The following is an 18740-nucleotide window of genomic DNA, read 5'->3' on the forward strand; positions in this document are numbered from 1 at the left end:
CTATGTTCTGTCAAGGAAGGATAACCAGTGGATAACCATGATGCGTTCAGATGTAGTAAGACCTACTACATGAATAGACAACCACCTGTTGCAGTGATTTTGGATATAAAGGCTTTTCCTCCACTCCCCAAATAATCTGTAACATTTTTTTTTATGTTCATCCTAATTTTCCACAACTACAGGTAGGGTTTTTTGCCCTTTTTCAAGGCTCTAGTTCTCTCCTGTTCAAATCCCAAAGCCTCCACAGTGAGGGCCTGGTGTGATGGATATATGCACCAGTGTTTTGTTGCCAAATGTCAGAATCACTGCCCACAATTAAACTATGCTTTAGCTAGGAAAACAAACAAACAGATTGGGTGCTGTAATAATTTTTCTAAGGAAAAAAGAGGACAAATGACCTCTTGTAAATAGATAGTCAATACAATTTTACAAAAGATGTCACTTGCTTTCTTGTGGGGTGACATTCTTCCTTTTATCCCCCCCCCCTTTATAAACAATTCTAATAATTCCATTCTAAATAATTCCATTTGTTCTTCATGCTTAGCCTCTATTATTTCATCTTTTAACACTGTTCATCTTCTGTCACTTCATCTGTGTTAGTGACTCGAGTGGTGTCAGACTGCTGATGCTGCAGAACCTACAACACAGCTGCCAACCTACTACCAGCTTACTATGTGATACTTAATGAAAATTGCCCATACTACACAAAAACAATTCTGTCTCACCCACTCTGATTTTAAATGTTAATTCATCTTCTTGACTACATGCTAGACTTACCTGAAATGTGATTTCTACTCGTCTAAAATTGCTATGATGTATTCATGCTGCCTGAAGCAACAATGCAAAACAAAATTAACCTTCTAATATTGTGTAAAACTGGCAGTCATGCATATTTCGTACAATCATGTGGATTCAGCTTTATAATGATTTAAAAATGCACACTTTTCACCTGGTTTTCTAGTTTCTCTTCAGCATATTCTTTCTGCTAATAAAAGTTATAACTAGCACGTGTATTCTGATAAACATAGGAAGAGTTTGAAAGATCTTGCAATGAAAATGTTAACATCTTTCTCTTGCGAAAATGAATCTTGCTTACACAGACTATCCTACTCTTCATTGTGACGCAGAAGAGAGAGGTCTCCATCAAAGACGACGGCTCTTCCTACAGCTAGAGGGAACATGGCATGTATCAATTTATCAGTACACAGGCTTTAAAGTAGTGTGTGAAGGTGGATTCAATAGTGAACACATCGGAGGCTGTCCCTGCTGGAAGTCTGCTGTGGGATTGGGTCTAGCTGGGGTAGTTAGCAGATGGTAACATTATTCACATCCATGTTGTTTAAAGACTGTGCTCTCAAGGGTGGAGTGTTGTCTTTCTCCACAGAGCATGAGCAAGGAGGGTTACAGCTCCACTTCTGTGCTTGACTGGGAATAGTTTTTAATTCATTACATTTCATTTATTTCAATTGTCAGACATGTATTTAAATCATCCTAGCCCTAATATATGTATAATTGTAATCATTTATTTTTTCAGTCTTGTCAGGGGAACTGTCAGCTCACACCGTTCAATCTTTCAGTGGAACCACAATAGGGCAGATAAGTTGGTTAGCTCGTAGCTATCAAGAAGTGTGTTAACATCAATCAGTATTAAGAAACAGGGAAAAATAAGGATCTGTATCTCTAGATGGGAACTGAAGTACAAATCTGTTCAATTAGGCATGAAACCTATCACTGCATATTCTCATGCATTTATCAACTCAATGCTTAACTATACCCTTCAGAGCAACTCTATTATCTTTGCATTTAGCTTGCACGAAGTTGCCTTTTAAAATCCTTTTTCCCCCTTAATGGCTTAACACGCATTATTGGAGTTAATATTTATAAAAGGAATTCAAAGGGAACAGAAACATTTTTGTTTGCAGCAGCTCGGCAGAAGAAGACTAAAACTGTAAGATTCGTAAGGGAATTACCTCTCATTCCACGAAGCCTGAATAAGAAGGAAGAAAGAAGAAGAAGGCTAGCAGAGAAGCTGCGGGGGAAAAATAAACGGGAGAAACTGTGGGGGAAGTTGAGCAGAAAGAAGCCGGCGGCCGGTCGAGGGAGTGAGGGGGAGCGGCCTGGGGACTCCACCGTTGTCGAGTGCGGGGTCTCGCAGCCCTGTGGGTCCATCCCCAGCCCCATCGGCGGCCCCAGCCCCGCCACAGGGCCCGGCCCGTTCCCGGGGGAGGGCCTCTCGTCAGCGGATCTAGCGGCGGGGCGGCGCCACGGAGCGCCCCGGCAGCGCCGGGCGGGGGTCCCGGGCGGGGCCGGCATCGCCGCGGCGGGCTGCGGCCGCGGTGGCGGCGCCGCGCCGCCTCGCCTCGCCTCGCCTCACACGGCCTCGCCTGTCCGCTCTTCGCCGCGGAGGGGCGGCGCTGCCTCCCCGCACGCCCCCGCTCCGTCTCCGGGAAGGGCGCGGGGAGCCCCTCGCTGTCCCCCGGCTGGCCGCGATGCCGCGTTAGCGGAGCCCCCCCTTCTCCCCGAGGAAGCTGCCGGGGCTGTGGCTGGCACCATGGGCACCGCGCTCCGGGGCGCGGCGGCCGGGCTCCCTGCGCTCTCCGGCTGAGCCGGGAAGGGGATGCGTCGGCGCCCGGTGGAAATATTTTGGAAACGGCGCGGAGCGGTGCGAGGAGGACGAGCGGCACGGCGTTTCACCGGCTGAGAGGAGGAGGTCTCCCGGCGGTAGCGTCTAGGCAAGTAAGTGCTGCTTCTTCGCCGCCTTACCCCTGCCTCGAGTGACTTCTTTCTGCTGCCTGCCTCCCACTGCTTTTTGCGGGCGGTGCGGGGATGGGGATGGGGATGCATCCCGGGAGCGCCCCGCCGCCCGGCCGGCAGCCGCGGGGAGCATCGAGGAGATGCAAAGCACCGTGCCTTGTTGTTCCCTTGTGCACGGCTGCAGCCGGATCGCAGGAGCCTCCCGAGTCGCTTCCCACCCGTGGCTCCTGCTGGAGAGGGCTCTTAGTGGCTCAGGCTGTGCGTGAGCCTTGCGGACACGCTCGGGGAGCGGGGGGGTGGTGAACCCGGAGCTCTGGTTTTCATGCCTTTAACTTTCTCGTGTCCTGCCTGGAGATGTTCTCCGAGGTGCTTTTTTGCTGCGAGGGTATGGTTTACCCTGTCGCATTTGTTAGCTCGCTTTTAGCCCATGGGGATTTATTGCTTGGCTGGACATAGCCGTGGAACAAAAAGTTGGCCGTAATGCATCTCAGTATACAGAGCACGGGTTGCAGGCAGGGGACTAATTCTGCGCTTGGAGGAACTCCACTTCAGAGGAGCAGGCCCACGGGTCTGTAATCTCCTGTTAAAACCTCACAGAGCTCAGAGCAGAGCTGTCACACGCAGGAGAATGAATACTCCTGCTCACCTTTCGGCACAGATAGCACGTAAGCTAAGCAGCCTGCCTTCCTGTATCTGTGAAACACCTGTCTCTGAAACGCAGGGGATAGAGAGGTGAATTCTGGGCTGGTTTGGGAGAAGACAGAACTTCAGACCGTGTTTAATTAAGTTTGCTTGTATTGATTTCCTTGGCATCTTCTCACTGAGCCTGAAAACTACGATCTTTTACAGCGACCTTGATGTACGTTCTGTTCGAACACGAGAGCATCACAGAATAAAAGCAGTTACACAGATTTATAGCTCGGCTCTGACAGTTCACTAACAGCTCCGACAGCTCCAGGGAACACAGTAGTTTCAGCAGGGGCACCGGGCATGGTGTGTGTGTGTAGGCTTGGGGAAATAACTCACTCACAGAGATGAGAGTGTAAGTTGCAGTGTTGGAAGCGTACGCTCCTGCAGAAATGTCGGTGTGTGTGAAACATTTGGTGGGTTTTGGATACTTCTTTTTTTAATCAGTGAGATCTCTAGCAAAGCTGTGTGTGGGGGCAGTCTCAGAGCTTTCCAGGTCGAGGAACTTTCCTTTGCTGGCAGGAGCAGATCTTCTTATAGGCTGGAATACACATTTTTACTTAGATGCAAAACTAATAGGATTAAAAGATGTTGGGTTGGCAGTACAGTGAGTACACAGCTAACTCAAGTTTATAGCAGAAAGATAAAGTAAGCCTTTCCTGTAATGGTGGATGGAGCTCCCTGTGGGTAGGCTGGCTGAGGGGGACGTCATTTGTTTCAGTGCAGTTTCAGGAGAGCTTTCCTGTGGTTCCTGTTTCTGACTCCCTGAAGATACTGTAAAACACAATTAGACTAACCATTGTAACACTCCGGGACACAAACTTGCCCATTACTTAAAGCACTCAGCTTCTGCGTCATACCAAAAAAAGTGTAATTTTTAATAAAGTGTACCTATGGTTTTGTTGTAGTAATTCCTTCCTCTGTTGCAGAGTGGCAGGCTTTCACTAGGCATGTGCAAGAGAGATCATAAAACACTGAAGCATGCACTGATATGGAAGTCGTTTGAGCTAGATATCACATCGGTGTTTTCCACAATTAACATAAGTAACTGCTTATACCTGATTACATAAATAAATGGGTTTTAAAAATTGTATCAGCTTTGCCACTTCTGATGCATATTACAGAGCCCAGTTCTTCCTTTTATTTTTAGTTCTTCAAATTAATCTAATGTTATACACTCTCTTTGCCTCGAGAGGAAGAAAACATACTTTAATGATGTATCACTTGGCTTTTGCAGTGTCTTGTCCCATAGCTATGAGATAATCTAATGAAGATCCCCAACACTAAATTAAAGAGCATACTGCTCTAGACTTTCACTTACAGCCAGGTTTTCATTCTGTTACATGGCCAAAGAACCAAGTTTTCACAGAGTCTGATAGAAGAAAGAAGCCTTCCTTTTTCTGTTAGACACTTGAAAGGGGAAGGTAAGACCTAGGGTCTTTACTTACAAAGCGATGATTTCTAAGATACTAATCAAAGCCCTTTATTCACATATTTTCTTTAACTGTGAATTGGAAAATATCAGAAAACCTTTCTGCATATTTATACTTTAAAATGTGTGTTTTTATTAATTTTTAAGAACTCAGGAGTGTCCATCATACTGTTTACTGTAAAGCTATTCTAGCATTTCCTTTAACGTGCTGTATCACAATTTGCTTGTACCTTTTGAATCAGAGATTTCCAGAGTATAGTATAATCAACTTTATGGTATACCTTTTTAATTTAATACTATGCAAAACCTTTTAATAGAGAAGATGTTGACTTGACTCAGAATTTTCAGGGTAAGCTCAGACATTACATTTCTTTCTTGATTTTTTCCATATTTGCTCAGATGTGCTGTTTGACTTGTCAGACATAAGTTTCATGAACTGACAGAAAGCCCTGTAAGCAAAATTAAACATATCAACAGTTAAGTAAGGTTTTTCCAGTCAGTCCAACCAAGTTGAGTATATCATTTCTATTAGTCTTAAAGTAAATATATACAATATATTTTAAAAAGAGCTGTATTCTGTTCTCAATTCTTCACTCTGAAGTGCTCAGACAAGTACTATTTCTTTATGCTTGTAAGTTAGCACTGGCCCTTGTGCCTGAGCCACTAGGAAAACTGAAACTGTCAGTATTCCTTACCAGTTGTCATTGCCAGGTTTGCTTGCATGCATTGTTAAAAAGGTAAGGATTTGTAGCAAATTATAAGTGTCAAATGGATTTAACATGTGGTCTTGGCTCTTCTCGTGACTATGCTTTCAGTTCAGGTTTCCAGAAAAAGAACTGAATGTGGGTGGGTTGAATCCCAATTTAAATCTGCTGCATCAACATGCACCTCTGGCAGTCTGCTGTGACATTGGCTCAGCATGATTACAACACAGCCTACCTCCGGTATTTGCCCTGAGTTTTACCTGCCGTAGCTGGAAGACTAAGAAAGCTTTACTGTCATTGTGGCCAACCTAAATTTTCTGCATTCCTGTTGCAGATCAGAGAGCAGAGAGAAAGAGGAAGCATACATTTAAAAAAAGAAAAAAAAAAAAGATTATGCTTCAAATATACTGTTCTAATTAACACCAGGGAATGCAGTGGAGGCCCTGTCAGTGACATTCACATGCATATTTAATTGCTAAAGGGAGACATCTGTCCATCTTCAGAGATTGATTTAGTGTGTGGTGTGTCTACTCCTGATGAAGAAGAGGAGCTATATAAGTGGAAACAAAGCTTTCTTCCACTGCATACTTGTGGCTGTCATTGTCTTTTGGGACTCTGAGCTGTATCTTCAGAAAATAGCTGAAGTTGGCCAAAAGAGGTGGCTCATGCCATTGTGTGATGAGTCTGGAGGTGTACAACCCAAGGGCTGGGCTCTTCCTTGAGGACTTGTTCTCCTCAATTCATTAAAGTAATGGGCAGAGGGAGATTAATTAAGAAAAATGTTTGGTATGGGATTAATTTCATGCCTTGCTCTCCAGTTTACATTGGGTGGTGTTGGACAAAAATGTACATGCTGTTCATTGTGATACTAGAGTGAGTAGATTTTAGTTACCTGTGTGCGGTTGTTCTAACTGACGAGGCTTTGCTTGTAAAGCCAAAACATGGGTAAATGTTGTTGTTGTGCAAAGTTTGCTGTGCCACTCTGGTGCTCAGAACAACTTCAGTGATGAGGCATGGATCGTTTTTGGAAGGTTGTGCAGTACCTTTCCCTGTGAAAAGCAGGAGGTGCCCCGCTGCCAGGAGCTGCACACAGCATGTCCATTTTGCTCTGAGAATGGACATGGATGTTCCCGGTATGGAACAAGCCCCGAGACAGAGTTAAAGCCTAGAACTGGAGCTCGCAGGGTGCATTGCAATGGCCACTGAAATTTCAGTGTGAGATGTGACAGAGGTAAGGGCACTGATGTTTTCCTCCTTCTATACCTGGATTGGAACTGAGTCTGTGAAAGAGCTCACAGTTTCAGTCGCCTTGAGCACAACTGATAGTTGGTTCAGTTGACTATTCTGCAGGTACTTATAATCTAGATCAAATCTTAAGATTGCTGGAATTTTTATTTATTTGTTAATTTTTTGCTATGATATATTTGCTGCTTGCTGTTAGGTTTGGGTGTTTCTTGCCTGGTTTGGTGAGATTTTCTTTCAAAGAGGTGCTATTTAAACTGATGTCATCAAGCACTTCTGAAGTGTTCATTGCTTGGAGTTGCTGAAATAATGGTATCAGAGGAACAGTTCATTCATCAGACTATGCTATAGGTTTTTTATTTTTTTTTTTTCTTGCTTTTCAAGCACAAACTTTTTTCAAATAGGGGACAGTATACTAGCTTTCTTGAAGATGTTAGAAATGACTCTTTCTAACAAATGACTCTTTCTAACATGTAGAAATGCTACGTTGCGTCTGGTCAAATTAATTAAGTAGACTTACATTTAAGTCTGAACAAAGGCTGTTTGAATAAAGCAGAATACACGATTTTTTTCTTCGTCTGTAATACTAAATTTATTTAAAAGAATATGGCTATCTGTAAAGAAGTAAGAATGAGAGTGTTGTTGATGGCATTTGTTTTTCTTCCCCTTTCTGTCAAAAACTAGATGGAGTTTGAAATCATCCTGTACAGATGGCAGAATCTGACCAGTGAGAGTAATCCCATCCTGTGATTATTCCTCAGTGTAAAGATTATTTTGCTATTTTTATTGAATTTCATGTAAAATTCTCAGTGATTTCAACAGGTATAATACCTGGTTCTCAGAAATCTTCTCAAAGTTTGATATTCTTCCATAATATAGTTGTTATCATTTGCCTTACTATAAGAACACTGATTTTTAATTGCATAATTGTTTCTGAAATTCTTTTTATGAAACGCTTTGCTGTTTCTAAATATATCATCATTCAAAATTATGTGAGATAGCTTTTTCTAGTCATCCACATGGCAAAATGTTTTGATTGACTATTTTAACAGTTGTGAATAATGAACTGTATGCTTCAGCTTCTCCTACATAAATGGACATTGATTTTTTTTGGCTTGCTTTTGACCCCTGAAGAAGTAAAGCAATTACAATTATGCTTGCATCTCTTCTCTTTCTCTTATTGTTTCATGTATATTATAAACAGCCTTTGAGAACTGATCTACTTTAATCAGATTTTTTTTGAGTGAAAAAGGAGGCAAAAATCATTGGCTCTACGGTTGTCTTGCAGCTCTAGATTTCATCACACACAGCTGTTTGCCTGTATCCATTATCAGTTGGTCTCACAGCTGAATGTTCCTAAATAAAGCAGAATTCACAAACAGTTCATTGTATACCTGTTTTAATTAGTTATTAAATGGCAAACATTTATGAGGCAATATATATAGGTTTGGTCCATGCAGGGCAATTATTGCCATGTAATAAAACACACACGGGTGCATGCACAGAGCTCTTCCTGGGGATAGATTTATGAACAGGAATCAGCATCAGGCCTATGGGTTTTAAAAATCGGAGTGCCTTCATTCTAATTCTACACATTATGTGTTTTGCTTTTTTATGAAACAACTTTATGAACACAGAGTGTAATATATAATAAAAAGTACTCTTTTCAAAATCAGCGTTAGGCTTTAATAACATGGAGGAATGGATTTGAAAACAAACTGGGGTTATAGTTCCAGGAAACCAGAGCGGTTAATGCACTATGAATATGACATGTTTGGCTGCTGTCAGGGGTGCAGTTAGTAGCAGGGCTCCCTGTTGGCAAACTAAGCAACTCTATTAATGTAAGTGCAAAAATAACTACTATATTGATTTTTCAGCTGAAGCAACTTCTCAGTCAAATACAGTGATATTCATGAGAGAATTATTCCAGAGAAAGCTTGCTGTAACTGTGTTAGACATTTCTAAGTAAAGTGTATAGAAATCATGACAGCACCAGCAGATTATTACTTTTCATTTTTCTTTAAATCACTGAGACTGGGAAAGGTGTTCCTGGATAACTGAATGCACAAATACACCATGCCATTAGTCTTTCAACTAGCTAATTCTTAAGCATCTGTAGTAATGGTTCATCGTATGCTACTTTTCACAAGCTGATGTCTTTTGTAATTGTGAGGTTGTCTGGGCTACTTTCTTGGCATGTCTTCATTAAAATTACCTAAATTTAAGATTGTTAATCTGTTTTATAAAGCAACTTCAGTTTTTACTACATTCAGTAGCTTCCCCCGATGGGGTGCTGATCTCACTGATCAGTAATTATACATTATTTTTGTTGTATTGTTATCTATGCTCTCAACACCATTTGAATAGCTGTATATTTTTGCAGTTTTCTTCTTTTTTTTTTTTTTTTTTTTTTTTTAATTCCTATTTCTGAGAGACAGACTGCATCATTCATTGCTTGCTTTGACTAATGGAGAAATCCAGTTGTTACTGGTGATTTGGTATTCCCATGTGTTGCTGTGATCCTACACAACATGTCCTTTTATGTACCTCTTACTATCTCTTTTCTAGCCTCTTCATAATGATATTACCATACTTTTTCCTAAAATGAGAATTTCAAGGTTGATCTGCAACATTATTTGTTTTGCTCATGTAGTACAGTTTACATCCAATTGATTGTTTTCTCAGGTCTGAGATTCAGTAGTTTTTTTTGCATACAATTGCTTATTAATATTAATATATTGTTATTTGTGTACTCTATGTTTACAGAACTGAGTCCATGACTTTTTCTGTTTGAAATCAGACTTGATTTTGGCTTTTATAATTACTCTTCACAGTTATATATTAGCTGCAATTGTCTAACTTCAGCAAAGGCATGTTTTTTTTTTTTTTTGTGGGAAAGCATTTCGTGAAATGGGAAGAAAGAAAAATTTGGTGACCAGTTCCCTCTTGGCAATTTAGGAAAACATCATCCAGCATCTCCTTAAATAAACTGGACCTTTCTGTTAGAGTTGCACATTGTATACAGATGCCCCCCCTTTCTTTTTTTTTTTTTCTTCCAGCATTAAACAAGATTACTTAAGTCTTATCATTTGCAAGTTTATTTTCAGGTTTCAGCCCTGAACTTGCTCTTTTTTGTGTGTAAAAATGATAGTTTGTCTTGATACAATCTTTCTGTTTGTTTGTTTTGGGGAGGACTATGTAGGTTTACTGGTCCAATCAGTTACCTTGTCGTGTTGCTGCTGTATTGAATATTGTCTCTAAAGAAAGCTGATAATGTGCCAAAGATCATAATCTTTAAATAATTGATGTACAGCTGCTTCTGTTATCGTAAGTAAGATGGGAAATTCTGCAGTTCTGCAGGAAAGATATCGACATGCAGATTGGTTGGTATGTCTAGTTAAGGGAGAAGTCTGTCAACCTGGGCTATATATGCATATCCCTCAGATTCCTGACAGGCAGGAGTGGAAATGATAGTAAAACTCGGGAAATGTTTTGAATTATCAAATCTTTGAATAATAATCCTTGAATACTTTGTTAAGAGAATCTAATCTAGTGTGGCTGAATGGCCAGTATGTGGGAGAACATTCAGGTCATAAAGGGTCATCTGGCAAAGACCTGAATCCCTCAGCCACCAGGTTCTGTGGCTGAGAGGTCTGAAAGAAAGTATAGGGTGTGGGTAGTGGAGAAGGACTTTTGGGGGAAAATACAAGCTCAAATGACATTTTTTGTTAATTCTTTATTTCAGCCTTGTGAATCCAGTAGTTACAAGAGAGTCTGATTCTGTGTAGGTAGACGATCTGAGCAGAGTGATCTGGACAAGCTCCTGGGAAGGTCTTGCATCTACAAAAAATGGAATTTGTAGCCTGGTACAGCTTCTGCTAAGTGCCTGACACCCAGTGGGGTTTAGGATTGCATGATGCTGTGTTTTAGGGGAAGAGTTTTTCTCTAGCTGATACAGACCAACACCTCTGCGAAAGTTAGTCCTCAGGGTATGGTGCCTACTTCACCACATTGTGTTATCTTCTAACACATTTTTCTTACACTAATGTTTGCTATGGGAGATTCAAAGAGGAATGTATTTTGATGTTTTTATTCAGTGTTCATTTTCAGGACATGTTTTTTTCTTAAACACTATGAAGAAACATGAGGACTGTCTTTTCTAAAAAAAATATGCCATAGAAGAATCAAATATATTTTCTAGGGAGTAACAGTAGGGAAGGATTAAGACCTGATTTGAAGTGCTACTTGAGAAATAGCTGCAGACTTGGTACGTGTCCTGTAGTACTGAAGGGACAAGCTATGATAACTTGTCATAGGAAATCACAGTCAGGGACTTAGCCCACATATGCAGGTGAATGTAGCTAGATGTGCTTTCTTAGAACAAGGCACGGTACAGCTTCTGACCTTAGACATTATAATAACATTCATGCAGAGAGAGATGATACCTTTCAAGGGAATTCCTCAGCCTAACTGTGCATACCATGGTAACATCAGTGGTGGAACCAGGAGGTATTCACTGAATCTCAATGCTAAAACCCCAAAGAAACTTACAAGCATCTTTCCCCTACTTGCTTCTTAAAGGAAATAAAATAATGCTTTCCTTGTGTCAATGAAATGTTTACCAAATGCAGCAGAAGCTTCTGCTGATTTACAGTGCTATGAAGGGCAGCAGTGATGACCGTTCAGCAGATAGAGTGACAATCCTTGTGTTTTAAGATGCAGATAAGATGTCACATCCAGCTGTTCATTAGAAAGAATGATAGTAGGTGTTTAAGGGTACTGATAGGGAACTTTGATATTTTTCACTATGGATTTTTCTTCAACTTTACTGACTGAAGTCTAAAATGACAAAACCCTTTCTCTGCTAGCTACTGCATAGTAGTTCTGACTGCCATGTGTACACAGCAGTATGCCTGCTATACAGGTCTTCAATGGCCACAGGCCTGTAAGCTTGAGACTATCAGTAACTGCATTAGTGAATGTCTAAGTAGACTGTAAGAAAGAAGGAGAATAATGCAGTAGGCGTACTTTTGCAATTCTTTATGCTGTGTTGGAGAGAGTATATATACGACCCTTGAAGAGAGGAAAAGGTGAGTAGCTGCATTTTTAGACAAAGCAGACAAAGAACTGTAAGAAGAACAGAAGCAAGGTGTTTGATGAGAAAGCTGCTGTCTGGGTTCTTAAGGGGAAAGTCGTGCTTCCAAGATTGCACTTGTTCAGTAATTGAAATATGTCCTTGAAATACAGACCTGTTACTCATGCAGAGGAGCTCTGCCAGAAGGATGTTCTCTGTCCATCTGAGAAATGTCTGGGAAAGACTGTAGCTGTGTCACTGTTCCCCAGAAGCCCCATAAATTCCCCATATTTAAAGCAGGACCTCATGAGCAGAAATTCAGTTGCATCCTTAGGCCACTCACTTCTGCAGCCCTATTTGAGGTCTTAAGGCTATCTGAGATTAGCACAAAAAGCAAAGTGGAAATCGGTGAGACCCTCAGGTTGTTTCATGTTAGGAGAGATGCAAAAGTGGCATCATAAGGATTTCTTTTCTTTTCTCCCTGACATACATGTATATACACATGTATCTGGCTCAAGATAAATGCTACAATAAATTGAACTTCATGCGCATGCTTGAAGCAGAGTCTGCAGTAGTCTGTAGGGACTAAACAGAGTTATGGATCTCATTTCACAATTCTAATTTCCTTAGGAAAATTGTCAGGGCACCTTCCTTTCCAGCAAGTAGAGCTGGAACAAATAGCTGGAACCACCTCTAAAGGCACCTGTAAAAGTGTAAAATTATGATTGTAAGCTTTCTAAATGATAATTCTATTTCTGAGACTTTAGATGAGAAGGAGGCCGCCTTCATGGATCATATAGTGTCAATATCACTCCAGTTAGAAAATGATACACAAGATTAACTGCATTCTTCATTATATGTCACCAGAATTATCTTCTCTGAATGGTGGAAAAGTATTTTAGATCTTTCTACCTGCAGAATCTCTCTGCAGACATTTAATGTGCAGGAAAAAGCATCTACACAAAAGCTCACGAAAACCATACTGTACTTTGAAGTTCTGCAATTACAGCTAAATGTTGCTTTCTGCAGATTTATAGCATGTAAATAGTTTGAGACGATACTGCGAGGAAAGCTAGTCCTTTATTTTTAAAAATATACATCTGTCGTAGTAACCCATATTTATAAATGTATAAACTGTCCTGCTGTGTGTTTGAAACCTGTCGTTTTACCCCAAACACCCATCTGTTTGTTCATCAAAGCATTTTGTTAGCTTCAAAAGAAGGTATAATTACATAAATACCATCTTTTACTTAAAAGAAGTTTTTTAACACCATCTGACTAAAATACAGAAATGATGAGAAAAAAATGAAAACATGCCATAATTATGGTCTCTTATACAAGGCAATTGTATATACAGTACTGGGGCACATTCAGGGTGTAGATTGGGGTCAGTATTTGCCCTTTGATTTTTTGACTACAAACAAATCCGGCACAGTCAGTATACATGCAAGAAGCTCTAGATTGGGAATAACAGTGTATATACTAAATAGCACCTATTGTGCAGCCTTTGATTTAGGATGTGGGTCCCTCTAGGGTCTGCAAGTCAGACTTCCAGAGGGATGTATTGTTTAAAATTGTAAAATAAAGTAAAGCAAAAAATCAATAAAGAAGTAACTTATAAAAATAATTACTATAGTCTAAATCATAGATCAGCGCCATGTGCAGCCATAGGCTATGTTGGGGAGCTGGCATAGCCAGGTTCTTAGTCACAAATATGCAGAAAGGACAGTCCATGACGTACTCAATAAAGCTAATTGAGAAGGGACAGCAGTTACATTCTTATTTGTCCTTCTGCTATTAATGCACCTAATAGATCCATACCTCAGGATGTATTAAAGCCCTGGACCTACAATCTCAGGATCTAGCATTTAAATATTCATTGAAATGCTATATTGGTCCCAGTGGTATCTTGTTTGTGTGAACTGAATGAATAGGTGATTGACCAAATATTTGTCTTCCTCTCAACTCCAGTGTTTTTGTTTGTTTGTGTGTGTGTGGTTTCTTACGGAAGTCTTACTTCCCAGACTGTAAAAAAACATATTTTATGAAAACAGTGATTCTCATTTTTTATCTGTGCACATTACGTTATTTGTGCAGAGTTTGATAATAGAGACAAGAAAAAAAAATGAGCCAGAATGAGGTTTGGTGCTTGAGTCTGGGCTCCAGGAAATAGCTTGTGTATTTAACAGAAAGGTTGTTTTGGGTTATAAAAGACAAATTTTTCCTTTGTTGTTGTTGTTGTTGTTTTGCTTTGTTTTAAGATGGAAACTTACTGTGCTACATGCAGCAGATACCTAAGTTGATGGATACTGCCTCTTGAAATCAGAAGGCTCCTCAGTCCTGTAGTTGCTGTAAGGAGACACTGCATGTTGCTCTATATATACAGAAGTGGTTTCTTGGGATATTCTTCATCACTGCTTTACTGCAGATTTCCCTAGCATTCTTGATTCGCTTGCTTGGAAGGAGAATGCAGATGTTTTGTCAGAACATGGCAGGCATGACGTGTGACTGAATCAGCTCTGTCTTCCTCTGCCACAGAGAGGATGTTCTTCTACAGCAAGCTCAGTTTTCATCATTCTGGGAAGTCTTTGATTTACTGAAATACACTAGACAGCTTCTGAAGTGTGAAATGATTTATATGTCGGTCCCTTCCATCTGAGTAGCCACCTGCTATCTTCTGCCTTACTGGAGTGCTCCCGCTAAAAGAAAGTAGATGATGCATATCAGAGATTTTTGTGGTGACATCCTTGTTATTTACAAAGATTGGCTGTAACGTTTCCTCTTACTATGTCAGTGAACATGCCGCAGATAGACGCTTGCGGTAGAAACCCACTTGTTGCATTTGCCGTGAGCATTGCACCACTCAAAGCCCTGTTTCCTCTCACAACCATGACTGATGCAATATTTTTTCTTGCATTCCTTACCTGTTGTGGCCCATCAAGCGTTTAGCTCCCGTGCTTGCAGTTAGCAGCAGGAAGGCCATGCATTGGGTTCTTACTTTCCATCTTCTCGGGTCTTGAATATTTCTGAGATTTCTATTGAATGTTTCTGAGATTCATAGTTCTGAGATTAACTTGGTAGAAAGCCGTGAGATCTTCAGCATAATATTCCTATAATAGCAGTTACAGAATTATAACACTGATATAAAAGTAATTTGAAGAAATGGTAAGTGCCTGAAGTGGAGGAATTTTCTTTACTGTTCACATGTAAAGCATCTTTTAATGAGGTACAGGGTGCTGCCATGATAGAAGTGAAAGCAACTTGAGTTACACTCTTGTCAACTCGTCCATAAAACTTCAGGTATAATGTTTGTTTCTATGACTGGTTAGAGATACATCCATACAGAGAATAGCTCTGTCTTAAATTGTAAATATATTCCTCTTAAATTGCATGAGGTTTAATTTTTGCTTTTCAGCCAACTTTTTCTCAAAGGGATGACAAAAATGATAATTTGGTAGCAGCTCATGTTCAGCGTTTTTGAGGATGGTGTCTAGTTAGGGTATCACATTTATATATATATATATATTTCAGTATGTCTGTTGTGATTTGACTGTATCTTTTTCTAATGTGTGTGTACACATACATTTGTAAGAGATAGACACTTATATGTCCGTGTTAAACAGGATATACTGATAACCTTGTCAACCTTGATAGCACTGGAATTAGAAAATCTGTAATAAACCCATTTCTGACTGTGACAGCAGCCACAGTACGTGACTGGGCTTGTGTTCTTGGGTATTCTTGTGGCTTGTTGTAGACTTAGATAATGCACGTACAGGCCTGTGCATGTACTGAAATTGACTCTCTTTCAGATAATCTTTCCCATGCCGCATACCATCCTCAAGCCCATTCACAGTCACAGCCGAAGGTCATCTTCCAGGCCTGACTATGTTAAATCGTCTCTTTAAATGCCTCTGCTGGTTGTTCTCCTCCCTAACATCAAGCTGAAGCTCTCTTTTTGTTTTCCAGGGTTTTGCATAGGAAAGCTGTGCATTAGGTTTTATATTCAGCAGCTTGCTGAGGTTGTTGTTGTTGCCGCCAGTCCACCACTGAGTTGCCTGTTCTGTCCCTTGAAATTTTCACAATACATATCTTCCTGTCTCAAATAAAAGTAAAAATGTTCTACCTACAACTGGCATATCTGCTTTTATAATCTTCAATTGTAAATTAACTTAACTTCCATACGGAGCTGATTTCCAGCCTCAAACAGAAATTTTGTTCAGTACTTTGTTTTGAATAGCTTTATATTAATAGTTTCATACAATTCAGTGAGATCTTAGCATCTAATTTTTGAGCAACCTAAATTTTGCCTTTTTCCATTTTTTTCCTTCTGTTTTAATAAAATCTACCTACTGTATGCTCTTGAGTAATAAAGCATCTTGTCACACAGCCTGAAAATAGTATTTCTTGTTTTAATAGCTACACTTGAGTATTTAATTTACAGTTACTTAATATACATTTATTCAGTGAAATTGTCAAGCCTTCTTGAAGTGAATGTTTTCAGATATCTGCCTTGAGGCAGTACATATCAGACAAGGACAGATTACCTGGAAATTTACTTTCAGCTTGATAAAACATTCTTGGTTTTGTTTGTTTTTTAACTCTTAACATTTGACGGCAGTCAGGACAGTGGTTAGTGATAGATTTCTTGGATTTAAACCAATTTCTACTGTTTCAGCAACAGGAAATTGAAAGAGTTAGTGTCCAGAGTTTAGTTTTAAAATACAGCAAAATGATTGGAGAGTGAACAGCTTGAACAAGTGAAATTACACATCAGTTTGACCATACAGTGAATTAAAAAATAAAGAGTGAATTGGTGAAGGAAAATGTTACTTTTGAATTTAGACTGCAAAAATGTGGAGTTTGAGGAAGCACAAAAAGAAGAGGTGTGGATCCTGGTGAAAACTGAAAACTGAAGTTTTACCCCACACTACTTTCTTTCTGTGTAGTGTTTTTTCTTACTGAATTTTCAGTTAATTCCAAAACTGTAAATCGTTTTAACTTAAGCCTCATTTTCTCAGTTTTGCACTGCCAAATCTACTGAGTAGAGCAAGGGAACCGGAACTGAAACTTCTGAATTAGATTTGCTCTGTGATCACCACATAGGCTTGAGTGCGTCACATGAATTTCTTTTGGTTCATTTATCCCATTTAGCTTAAATTCATACTTCGTTGGCACATGGGTTAGTACTTTGAGACTTCATTAATGAGTGGTTACATAAAGGGTTATTCCATTAGTTAGAGACAGTGGAGCCACATAGTGTGTTAGATATTGATTTACACACGTTTGGTTTCTCAGAGTATTTTGCATGATCTAGTAGCAAATTTCTGTTTACTTGAAGTCATTCTCTGATGTATCTTTTGGAAGAACATTATGCAAACCTGTAAAATAAATTGACTTGTTGTATGTAAATTTAAAATGAATTTGTCTAAATCTACTCTTGACATAAATTAAATTTGATACAAAGTCATATTTGCTCATTTTCCACTCTCTGTCTTAATTGATAAACAGCAAGGAAAATCATTTGGAGTATTCACGTACTGTAATAAGCACTTGAAGAAATCTCTTTGAGACCTTTTTGTCTGTAGAGTCACAACTGCTAATTAATTTTATTCTTTTTCTATTACAGCACTGTAGAAGTAAAAAGTGGACTTGTTCTTTTAGAGAACTATAAATTCCCAAAGTAATTCATAATTTGTGTTAAAACAAACAGCTGAATTATGGGTTAGTAACCTGTGCTTCTGCGTACAGTTTGACAGTTATAACAGGAACAACCCCCCCCCCCCCCCTTTTCCTACCCTAGTATTTAGTTTCAAAACTCCTCTAATTTTGCGTGCAAATCTGCATGTGGATTTGATTCGATGTTACATTCTTCCCGTTATGGGTGAGAATTAAAACTGAAATATCAGAGTAATCTGGATGAAAGTGAAGAGGTAGCCTAGCATGAAGCCAGCTGGTAGTGCTGTCAAACCAACTAAACTTGCTTCAGCCTCGCTGTAGGCAGACTTGTGCTAGCACAGGCCTCCGTGGATTTTGTGTTGGTCACCACAAGACTTCCAGATCATACACCCTTCTGCCACATAAGCTTCTGAATTCCCAGTTTCCTAATAGTTACTGCTTTAGGTAGTTTGTTGTTGTTGTTGTTGTTGTTGTTGTTTTTTGTCTGCTGGTGCATAAGATTTTGAGAGAAAGTTACTAGTTTACGGAAATGAAATGGCTATTTATAAGAACCAGATGCTCTGATAAGAAACAGAAGGGGGCTAGGATGACTTCACCGTCTCACCAAATATTCGTGGTTTTGGCAAGTCTTCTGATGTATTGGGCAAGTATTTGTAGATGTCAATGGCACTGTGCAAGTAACACAGTAGTAACATGGTCCCTTAACAAGGAGAGCAGAGCCATCCATCGTGATCCTGTCTCCCCCACAGTACCTGGTTAGTGACTGGTTCTGCAGGGTGAACCAGCCAGCCAGTGTATTAGTCACTGATGTGAGGTATTAAACCACTTACAACTTAGGATTTGGTATCCTTGCACGCAGTTGGCTCATTAGCCAAGATTTCTAGTGCCATTGCCTCTGTCTTCCACAGCAGTCTTGTTATCGTAAATCTTCAACTGTAGTTTATACTCAGACTGCCTCACCTTGAGGGCCACACTCTGCTTAATAAAAAGGTTCTGTTTCAATATAGTATTGTGGCATAGCATTGTGGATGGTGTAATATTTTCTCTTTAAATGGGATAATCCACATTGGTCTTGCACGTATTACATTTAGGTAAGTAGCTCTGTGGTCCCACTGTTGTGGTATCTCTGTTCCTCCACAGCAGTTATTAATTCTGTAAGCAGTGCTTT

General features: G+C 39.9%; 1 protein-coding gene across 6 annotated transcripts in view; it reads left to right on the forward strand.

Annotated features, from left to right (window-relative positions):
- Positions 1–2583: 2583 nt before the first annotated feature.
- Positions 2584–18740, forward strand: part of SNTG1 (syntrophin gamma 1) — a 368908-nt gene continuing 352751 nt past the window's right edge. For 3 of the 6 annotated variants that reach the window (XM_035553173.2, XM_035553172.2, XM_035553169.2), the window contains exon 1: positions 2587–2736. The gene's annotated coding sequence lies outside the window, so the exon portion shown is untranslated. Of the gene's footprint in view, positions 2737–18740 lie in introns of all 6 variants that reach the window. The other 3 variants (XM_050708869.1, XM_035553170.2, XM_050708868.1) reach the window with 2 other exon arrangements.

The sequence above is a fragment of the Cygnus atratus genome, chromosome 2 (genome assembly GCF_013377495.2).
Source record: "Cygnus atratus isolate AKBS03 ecotype Queensland, Australia chromosome 2, CAtr_DNAZoo_HiC_assembly, whole genome shotgun sequence".
Taxonomy (NCBI): domain Eukaryota; kingdom Metazoa; phylum Chordata; class Aves; order Anseriformes; family Anatidae; genus Cygnus; species Cygnus atratus.